Source organism: Alligator sinensis, unplaced genomic scaffold (genome assembly GCF_000455745.1).
Source record: "Alligator sinensis unplaced genomic scaffold, ASM45574v1 scaffold447_1, whole genome shotgun sequence".
Lineage (NCBI taxonomy): Eukaryota > Metazoa > Chordata > Crocodylia > Alligatoridae > Alligator > Alligator sinensis.
The window spans coordinates 2,222,677-2,234,109 of record NW_005842123.1 but is presented as its reverse complement, the minus strand read 5'-3'; the positions used below and the strand labels follow the sequence as shown (position 1 = coordinate 2,234,109).

The window sequence follows — 11,433 nt, the reverse complement described above, 5'->3', positions numbered from 1 at the left end:
CCCCCCCCCCCCTGCTCTCCTGGATGAGTGACGGGAGCTGCTGGACTGGCAGTGGCGAGAGCTGCCCCCCCGCCTCCCCACACCCCCCCAGACAAGCTGTGGCTCTGTGCCGTGCCCACCCCACTCCAGCCGAGCAGCACTTGCTCCAGCCCCTGCCTCAGCCCCACACCTTCCCTCACCACAGGTGGCCTTGATCTGCACCCCCTTCCCTCCTCCCTTCCCCTCCCACCACACCAGACTTACCAGCTGGAGGCAGCTCTCCATACTGCAGGGCTATGCTCCTCACCGCCTGTGCTGTGCTGTAGCTGCACACATGCACAGGCCATTTATTGGCCAAATTATCAGCCTGATATGGCCAATTTCTGATATAGTAAATTTTCTTTATATTGATGACCATCCAATATCGGACCAATGTATCGGTGCACCTCTAATATATATATGTGTGTGTGTGTGTGTGTGTGTGTGTGTGTGTGTGTGTGTGTGTATATATACTTATAATCTGCAGAGTACCCTTAGGAGTGAGAAAAATGCAATGCTTTGGTATTAACACCCTAAATACCTCCTGCACTCCCCCACAAATTCCTACTAATTAAATTCTTACTCTGCTATTCTCTCTGTTTTCCTGGCAGTTGTTTTATATATTTTCACCTGTTTCACTTCCTTTTGTGTTCAAATTACAAATAAAGCTTAACCTTACTTGATTGACAGAAAGGAATAACAATATTTAATTAACATCACTTCATAGCTGACAAATCTTAAGACTCCGCCCAGTTAATAAGGCTCTATGAAAGTATTCCCCCAACATTTTTAAAGGCTTTTTAAGAAAGCTTGGAACATGGTGTTCTTAATTCAAAAGCACATGCCGAGCTAATTATGGTCTTACGCTTTGACCAAAAGTAGGATTTGTGGGATTTTCTTTTTCTTAAGTCAAAGGATTCAAAGGTAATTTATGAATGATACTGAAATAATGTTCGAATTAGCTGCTAGCATGCTGTTAGTTTGGAGCATTCATAACTTTAAAAAAATATATTGTGAGTTGGTGACAAAGTCATAATAACTTGAAATCCTGCTTAGTAATAAAAACTGCATTAACCAAATCATCATAATATTTACAGTCCTCCTATTTGTTTTCAGATTGTTGCTCTTGATCAGGCCACTCTTTTAGAAGGTGCTAACATAGTTTCTACTAATTTAAATAAAGACACTTCCATAGTTTAACCATTACAGAATACAGTCTCAAAAAACTGCTTATAATCAGTCTTATTTTTTTGGAGGTATGATTGGTTTAATTAGTGGTCCATTTCAATCTTACTAGTTATACTGTATGTATTACAACATCTTCAATTTTTATGTGGACCTTTTTGTCATGATCTTTATTAACTGTATATATATATATTTTAAGTCAGTAAAAGATTTAATCATATCTATGTACTCTGTGTATACACATACACACACGCACAGAGACAGGCACAACTAGACAGCAATAATTTGAAAACATATATTTATGTGTTTTGAAATGGTTGTAATCTATTCCTCACTTGTATTTAAAGACAGCATCCATTTCATTTAGATCACTGGTTTCAAATGTAAAGCCACATTCTTAATCAGCTTGGGAACTGGTTGTATGGGAGATTTCTCTTCCTGTGCCATGTTGCCATAATTGAAATGAGCAGAGGCACTCAGTCTGAAAGGGGTGGCTAGCAGCGTTTTCCCCATGTGTGGTCCTTTGTAATATGTTCCCTGTTCTATACAGTCCAAGTCCAAGCAGGCCACTGGCTTTTGGCCTTCCTCACTTCTAATCTTTTCCCACAGGTTCCCCTACCTCTTGTAAATGAATTTTCCTCCTTTTTCTACTTATTTTGGCAACCCATGAGCTTCTTTGCTTATTATTAAAAATTCTCATTAACAAAAATGAATAGTAATTAAGTTGATTTTGAAACACAAAATAAAATTCACAATGCAATTTGTTTAAGGTCGTGGAGGGGGAAGAAAGCTCAAAGTATACAATTGGGAGAAAGTGCTGGACAATTGGACTTTTTTGTGACTCTCTAATCAATTATCCCCATCATGCCACACCTATAAATGCCATTCAAACATCCCTCCCTTTGTGCCAGTATCCTGGGTCAATCACCACCCTAGGACATGCTAAGTTTGAGCAGATGGAGTCCCACCCAAGTCCTCTGGTTCAGGCATCTGGTATGGTGAAAAACAGGATTCTATGCACATAAAGAGCTTATAATTTGTGCCTACAGACAAATATAGCTGAAACTCTACCTTTTATTAAGCTCCATTCATATCCCCTTGTAGCAAGAGGGTCTAAGATGTATTTAGGCTCATGGGAGAAAACGGTGAATTACAGCCAAAGAAACCTGAGAACAAAAGGTAAGTTCCCTATAAAATCACCTTACTCCTTTTAGTAGGCTACTATGATTCATCAGGTTGGTGCTACAGTCAAATAGACCTACATATAAACTGGACTGGAACCATCAAAGTGGATTTTTGCAGTCTGAAGGCCTCTATAAAACTCAAAGTCTGTAACTCCCAGATTGTGTCACAGAGGCTTGAAAATAACTGGAATCTCTAGGGGAAAAAATGATATAGGAATGATGCAAAATCTTTTGGAAATTAGACTCAACAAAAAGAGTCTAAAAAGTGCCTAGAAAAGTAAAGTTAATTTGATTTCTTGAAAACCTCCACGTGTGAAAGTGAGCTCTGTCATTTTTGTTTAACAGATTTATGCCTTATTTAAGTACAAACTGAAACACAGTCTATAGAATGGAGCTATTGGGATGTCTACATTTTTAATATTGTACTTGATCTTTTGCTAGGCTTTGTAAAATTATCTATAGGACTCTTTAGGCAAAGAAATAACTTTCTATTAAATGCTATAGGAATAGGTTATCTTTTTCTATTAAGTGGAATGGAACCTTATGAACCACTGCCTCTCTGATTTACACCCAGAATTATCTAGCATGAATCCTTTCACACCTACTCTGTCCACAATTCTCACACCACTTACCACACAGTCTCCATGCAGCAGAGCAAATTTGACAAAAATAGTATACATGGCTTAGTATCCTAGTCTGTCATTTTACCAGATCTAAAAAGACACCATATAAAATATAAGATGCCCATTTACTGGAGATATAATTTCAAAATAATTTGTATTGTGGATACTATCATAGTTTCAGATATTGTGAAAAATATCTTTAAGATTAATTATCTCTTCGGATGAGAAACAAGGCCAGAGCAGTCAATGGTATATCCAATACTGATTTTGTTGCTACTACAATGCAGGAAAATAGATCATCTTTTAAAACTAAGGAAAAGTCCATTCGGCTTCTCAAAAGTCAAAGTGTTTCAGTTTCAATGATCAAAAGTGAAGAGAGTAAAAGAAGCCCAAATTGAAACTTGTGAGTGCTTGGAACATGCAGTCTGCATCCTGTGAAAAGTTATATGGTCATACACTGTATCTCATGATCTTCTACAGAAAGCAATGGAAACACATTAGAAAGTGTCATACGGTTTGAACAGAGAAGTCTGGCATTGGAGCGGTCCATAGATCTCACTGAAAAGGTAGAAATTTAGCAGGACAAAATTACAATAAAAGTTTATCAAAATATATATATATATATATACACACACACACACACACACATATACACAGTATATATATATGGAACAGCATATGAGATCTAGTGGATTGTCAAGCAGCAAGCAGTGGTATCATATTTACCTGATTTTTTTAGCGATTTCATAGGCAAGTCTATGTTACAATGAATAGCTGAAAACCCCTGCAAAACATGAAAATTATTTCACTGCATGCAGTGCCTGTATAAGAAAAAATTTAACAGCTGAAGAAAAATAACTGAAGTGAAAGGAAGAAAAAAGTCAAATGGTTTTCAAAACATTTGGTTTAAAATAATCTGAAAATTGAATTAATTAAACAATGATATTACTGTTTTAATATCTTTTACCTTTTAATCACAATAGCAAACAAGACACTTATTGATAGTAAATGGTTTTAGAGAAAAATACAATAGATTCAGAGTATCTGGTATATTTATTTAAAGTAAATCACAGTTTAGAAATTCCACTGGAAATGGTTTCAATTATAAAGACCTGAAAGGTTAGTTGTTAAAACAGAGATCAATTTTGCTTTTAAATCCCTTGCTTTTAATATTTTAATACAAGCTTAAAGGTTAACCAAAACTACTGGAAATACAGGATATATATGATAGACTGAAATAGAAGAAAGGAAAAGGAATAAGACTTAAGAATAAAAAGGGAAGTATGAAGGCTGAGTATTTAGACTTTTGTGCCTCTTTTAATCTGTCTGGCACATCAACGCTAAATTTTTAGGTGCTTTAGAATACAAATGCACATGTAGCAGATTTATAAATATATATCAGCAAAAGCATAAATCAAAAAGAATATTAGTAGACACTAGGTACCTTTTTTGTTGAGACATAACAGAGAAAGATTGTCAACAATCTGAAAATATTTCAGATGGTGACCCCTCTTCTCCCACTCAATAATCTCAGTCTTATGCTTGAATAGATCAAGGAGAGAAAGGCTTATTGATTATTCAGTCAGTGATGTCTCTTGGATAAACACAGAAAAGGTTTACCACAGAAAACTATCTACAATGAACTCAAGATAATTAGGGGAAAGGAAGTGACAAAGAACTCTTCGTTCAACTGCTAGAGAAGTTACTGTATTTCCAAACCAGAAAAACCAATTATTCAACCCTTTCCTCCTCCATTTCCTATATTGCTTCCTTCTTCTAAGGAACAAGGGATCTTTTTACACAGATGTGGTAGTCTTACTTTCTTTTCTATTTTCTGCCTTTAAGTGAATTTATTGCTCATGCCAGGTTGACAGCCGTAGAAACTGAAAGGCCTCCATTTACCCACAGAACAGACACTGTTCTACCAAACCAAGCCTTCTCACATTACTTCACCAATCTACATCAATCCTGATCCAGAAAAACTGTTTCCAGGAGCAAGAAAGTAGGTTAGCCTCCATTCCTACTCAGTGCTTAGCCTCCTTGCTGAGGCTGCCAACAAGTATACCAATTAGTTCCAGTAAATACCAGTAATTATAAGCTTTTTACTGTGGACACATACTTGCTCAGAATTAGACTGAAATCTTCAACTAACTTCAAACAGATCATCTAACAGGCATTGGGCTTAACGACTCCACTACTTTATTGACCTGGCTAGGTTTGAGAGACCTTCAGATGACGCACTCTATTTTATGACAAGTTCCCCGAAGATCTGAAAAAAGCATATAATTTCAAGTGAAGAAATGAGAATTTACTTAAACCATATCATTCTCTTAAACAGAATTATATTATAAATGCTGTATGGTACAGATACAGAGTAGAGCTAACTACCAAAAGTATATGCAACCCCACCAAACTACAACCAATTCTTAGTTGCATCTCTTAATTGGGCTTCCACAGTTAATTCTCTGTACAAACTGAGCGTGTTTGTACAGGTAAGATACCACATAGGAAAGAAACACATTTACAATTCAACATTTCAACTGCACCCCTCTGTATGCAAAAGCTTTATTATTAGCATTTGCTGTTTATTACATAGCACTGTAATCATAGACGTTTGATTTACACTATGTTTGGGGATTTTTTTTATATATTAAAGCAGACCTGAAGCATGTTAAAGAACTTAAGCAAAGGGGTTTCACAGAAGAAAGTATCTATAGCAAGATAGAGTGTTAGGTACCAAACCTGAGCCAAAGGTATTCTGGTGTCTGACAAGAAATATCAGCACAAAAGGTAAAAGGTAGAAAGAGGGGAAAAGAGTTGCTACATATGGTTGTCACCAAGGCAACCTTTTAAAAAAATCAACAGAAATTGCTGCCTAAATAGCCAATAAATTGCTCTGTAGCTCTGTTGTGCCTTGCAATAGAACTAATGCATGCGTTTTAACAGTAAGATACTTCCCAGAGGGTCCTGACCAGACCTATTATTTTACCACTATGGATTATTACAAAGCTGTCCAAAGTAATCCACTATCGTTACAAGATGTAAATTACAGTTAAAAAGAACTCTGTTTAAACCAAAATACATGATTTTGCTACCAGATCCACTATAAATTCCCTACGCTCCAATCTTACTCTAGTCCAAACTCAGAAGAAAAAAGTTCAGTGGCACATGTCCCATAGAAATCAGACTTCTAACACTGTTGACCAACACCACATAAGAAGTAATAAAATGTAACCATCTGTTCCACAATCAACATGCGCTGACCCACAGAATGGTCTTCTTGCACTTGAGAGAGAGTATTTGCTGGGTAAGTGAAGAGGAAAATCTGTATCCATCAGCTCTTGGCATCTAGGCTTTATGGCAAAGGTCTGACAAACATGTGATTGGGCAACACTATGACACCCTGGCAGATAATATTGCAGAACAGCCACACATTGACTGGGTGAGAAGGATTCTTTGCTAAGAACTTTCCTTTCCTGAGATTCTGCACCCGGGGCCTACTGGTGCTATGATATGAGGCCACAAGTGCTCAGGATTTAAGCTGAAGAAAACAATAGACAAAAAAAATACAGAAAATTTCTCCAGTCATGCTTTCCAGTTCACAAGCAAATGGACACTTTCAAAACCATTACTGGACAAGGTCTAGAACAGGAGGTCCTAAACTGAGGTACATGTACCCCTAGGGATATGCAAGACTATTCTGGGGGATAAGTAGGAGAAATTGTGTAACGGCAGATTTAATTTTCATTATAATAATAATTGGCATTTAAGGGGTTAAAATATAAACCACACGCTGGTAAGGGTACACAGACAGCTGGTAAATCTGGAAGGGGGTACACAATAAGAAAATGTTTGGGAACCTTTGGTCTACAACACACCGGAAAAAATGCAAATGATGATACAAGATGAAGTTCAGCAAGGACAAATGCAAACGCCTGCACTTGGGATAGACTAATTGCAAGCACAAATATAGACTGGGGAATTACTGGCTAGGATACAATACTGCAGAGAAGGACCTGGGGGTTACAGTGGAGCATAATCTGAATCTGAGCCAACAGTATGCTTGTTGCAAAAAATACCAACAGCATACTGGGTTGTATTAACAAGACTGTTGCTTGCAAATTCAGAGAAGTGATTCTTCTGCACTATTCAGCTCTGGTGAGGCCTCACCTGGAGTACTGTGTCCAGTTTTGGGCCTTGCACTTCAAGAAGGACATGGATAGTTTGGAAAACGCCCAGCACAGAGCAACAGACATGATTAAGAGTCTGGGAAGCAAGACCTATGGAGGAAAGGCTGAAAGAACTAGGGTTATTTAGTCTGGAAATGAGAAGACCAAGGCGGGATTTGATAACAGTCTTCAAACACCTGAAGGGCTATTAAAGAGCAGATAGTGTTTCTCTGTGGCCATAGGGACAGGACTAGGAGCAAAGGCCTCAAGCTACAGCAGAAGAAATTTAGGCTGGAGATTAAGAGGAACTTGCTATGAGGGCAGTGACGCATTGGAACAGGCTACCTAGAGAAATTGTAAAATCTTGATCCTTGGAAATTTTCAAGAACACATTGGACAGACACTTGGCCAGGATGTATGTGTTAATCAAGGATTATCCTGCCTGATCGGGGGGGGCTGGAATAGATGATCCTATGAGGTCCCTTCCAGCCCTACCTTCCCTATGATCCTATGAAAAATGGACAATAGCAGTATCTAGCCCTCAAAGACCTGGCCACAGCTGCCACATTTGTGCCTGCAACAGCTACTTGCAAGCAGTAAGGTCAAATTGCATGACGGGAGTGCAAGGAAGGAGAGTAGGTTTGGAGGAGGTTCTACCTACATGTTCAGAAATCTCTGGCTGGTCACGGGGAAAAAAGTACTACCACATGTTGTGGCTCCTCATTGTGGAGACTGAGGAAAAATCCCCTCTGCCAATGAGGGTTGGCCTATTCCTCTCATGCATGGGGTGGCAGCCGTGCACCTATTGTCTTTACTATGGTAATAAGTAGCCTTTCCTAAGTGGTGTGTCTTCAGCCATAGTTAATGTTGCCTTGGGAAACCTCAACATCCATATATTTTTCCTGGCCTTTATCCACAGCTTTTACAGACAAAAATGTACCTCAGTAAGCCAGGCACTCAACTGACCGAACAAAACCACACTTCCATGTTGTGTGTTTATTTCTCTCCTAATGGATCTGTGCCCAACATCTCCTCTGCTCATTCAGAGACTCAGGTCACCATGCTGCATGTCCAGCCATGGAAATTGTTCAGAGGTTTGCTAGCCTTTTGTACCTAACTCCCTTCTTCCATTCCACATATCCACTGGATGCACCAGGCCCCAAAGTGACCATTTTGGCCCCAAACTGTAGCTCCTAACAGTATTTAAAATAGACACTGCAGTCAGACAGTCATGATTACCTTCTGAGTCTGTTGAATTATACAGAGAAGTACTGAGAAAGGATGTACTCAATAAATTCCAGCCTTTTGTATACGTTGGTCAGATGGTGTTTACCAAGCCCCCTGCGGGAAAGGGATGTGTAGCATTAAGGATTTATTCTTCTTTTAGTGACGAGAGATTTACTGTCAAAATCATTGTATACAGAGAAAAAAAAAACGTTTTTGGTGTAAAGTTTAATACTGAAACCTCATCATACAAAGTATTTCAGAATAAGGTGTGGTCCAGCAGTTCTAATCACAGGTCTCACATTGACTACTTTCTGACATTGAGTAAATACTAACTAAACCCAGCTGTAAAAAGGAGATTAATTATTATATCTGCTCTAGTATCCTTGTCAGGATATAACCCTCTACTGACCAACTGCCTCTCAAAGTAGCTTTCTTTTTCTGGTGCTTCTCTGTTTTAAAGTTTCCTTATATACCATCTACTCAGTCTACTCGAGTTTCTGTTCTATTTCTCTCTGTTCTCAGGAATCTAATTTCAATCCAGGCAGTCACTGGGTTCTCTAATCTAGTTAAAGTTATCACCAAAAAACATTGGGTCCCTATACACATGCCCAATGCCTGCTCCAATGCGTGCTAATTAGCACCCTTGGCGTCACACGTATTCAGTGTCTCCGCACTTCAAAATGGCAGTTTTTTACTAAAGCTCGTCAAACAAGTTTTAAAGCATCCCCACCACCATTTTGAAGCAGGGGCACTGAATACACAAGACATTGCAGGTGCTTTTATTGGAGCTGCTCCCAAGAGCCGCTCTATTTAAAGTGCCTCTCCCCGCCCTCCCACCCCAGACTACATGTAAAGGCGCCCTTTGCTTCTGTCCTATTTTGTCTTTCAAACCTCTGTGCTCCACTGATTCTCACCCATCTCTCTTCTCTTGATGAGTGGCTTCTTCCCTCTCAGCAAATGCACAGGCATCTGTCTATAATACCCTGTTTTCTTTTTATTCCTTATTCTTGTGTGACCTTACACATTCACCACATCACTTACTATGTCTGTAACTATCTCACCACTTCTTCCCACACCCAGATTGTCACCAAATGTTTCCAATAATTCTTTAACAAAGCTCTGGAAACTACCCCATCTTCTCCAATCCTAAAAGGTAAAACTATGGATGAAATCTCAGTTACTACCAGCCTCAATTTGTCCAGTTGCCTCCTCTTCTGCTTTCTCCCATGGTCTTCTGGGCCACCCAAATTGCTACATTTGAACCATTCACTAGCCTTAATTAATTTTTTAGCCTTTTCTAGACTTTCCCTTCAAGACTCTGCACAACTCCACTCTCAAATATTCCGAGGCTTCCTACCATGTTTGACTATACCAGAAGAAATTTCTCCTAGTAGAAAAACAACCCAGGAGCTGAACTATACAGACATTCCTGCAGCCCCATAGCTGGAAAGCTTCACAGGCAAGCTCTCCAGCCAGAGGGCACTAGACGGCTGCTCCCTGGGTCATCCCAAGGGAGCCTCTATCCTTAGGGGAGTCCATTAATTGACAACTTGCTTGGGAACGAAGTGGCTGTCGAGTGGCAGTTGGTAGCTGCTGAAAAGTGGGAGCTGCCACACAAAGCCAGGAAGGGTTGCAACCCCAGGAAACAGCACCCACCTCCTGCCCCTGGCCTCCAGTCTCAAGATGGCAGGGAACCTTTACCCATAGCTCCTCCTGGTCCACTCCTGGGGATCAGGAGGAGTGGAGCCAGGGGAAAGGTACGAGACATTCACATAAACACTGTGTCTACCAAAAGAAACTTTTCCAGGAGAGATTTTTCCCTGGTTGTTGCCAGGTTATTCTTCTTCCAGAGCAGCCATTTTGGCTCTGGGAGGAAAACCTTGAACATCTTTATACTTTGGATTTTTACAGGGAGAACGTGAGTTCTTCTGGTAGAAACTGAATGTCTGTACCTAGTTTACAGCTCATTTCTTTAGTTCTTCCTACTCCCTTGCAAGCTTCTTTCACTCCTATCAGGCAGCCCTCTTCACAGCGTCTTGTTGGTCCCAGCTTTGTCTTCTCTTTCAAATCACTCCTCTTGAAACATACTCCCTCATCCTAAGAGCAAAAAAAATTCTCTCTCATTTCAAATCTATGAAGTACATCAAACCTGATTCTCCACTGTTGCACAGTCATTTAAATTTGTGCAAACATGTCCCATTTTGAAATTCTTGTAGACAAGTGGTTTATTTATCTGATTATCTATCTTATCTGTCTTGCTCAGCTCTTTCTTATAAGCTCTTTATGTATTATAGATTAATATTATTAGACACTGTTGGGACCAACAAATAATAACTAAGAGGGGTAGGGAGCAATTAGTTCATCTCTGTAAAGTGTTTTGAAGATGAAAAGAGCTACATAAGTGTGTTGTATTAAGTATTACATTATGTCAAACCATTGGTACTTGTGATTAATACAATGATTTACTTTAAATTGGGAAAATAGCATATACTTTGAAAACAAAGCTATATAAATACACATTTATTTGGATTTTTAAAGTACACCAATAACAGTGATGTTTTTATCATTATTTTAAAGAATTTTTCTTGTCATAAGAAATATACAAAGTCTTCTGGCTTAATAATTTATCTCTTATCAGTGCTTGGTAGCTTATGCCAGATCCTCTTTCTTGGTACAGTCAAAGTTCCTTTTATAACTCTATATATCTAAATTTCAAAAGAGCATTTCACATAGATAACATCTGTGTATTTGTAACAAAAACAGGACTGAGGAAGGAGTTTACTCAGCAATCCTGTAAAAAAATGAAGATGCTTAACTGAAAAACCCCCATATGCAGAGTTTTCTGAAAGTCACCAGTGCCCAGAAATTATTAGTGTGAATTTTGAGTGCCTCTCTGTTAGCTTGCCATCTTCCACATTGGCAAAATCTACCTATGCCAAGTGTTTTTAAGAATTTTAAAATTGCAGCTTAATTCTTTTCAGATAGATTCCAACAATATGGTACAAATGTAAAAGGAGAAAGTGATCA

At 38.8% G+C, this 11,433-nt stretch overlaps 1 long non-coding RNA gene across 5 annotated transcripts in view; it reads right to left on the bottom strand.

Annotated features, from left to right (window-relative positions):
* LOC112550481 overlaps positions 1-11,433 on the bottom strand; it is a 184,671-nt gene that overhangs the window by 64,919 nt on the left and 108,319 nt on the right. For 2 of the 5 annotated variants that reach the window (XR_003094356.1, XR_003094358.1), the window contains exon 3: positions 3,737-3,794. The exons of the other annotated variants lie outside the window; for them this stretch is intronic. This is a non-coding gene — a long non-coding RNA (uncharacterized LOC112550481). The remainder of the gene's footprint in view (positions 1-3,736; positions 3,795-11,433) is intronic. 5 annotated transcript variants of the gene reach the window in all.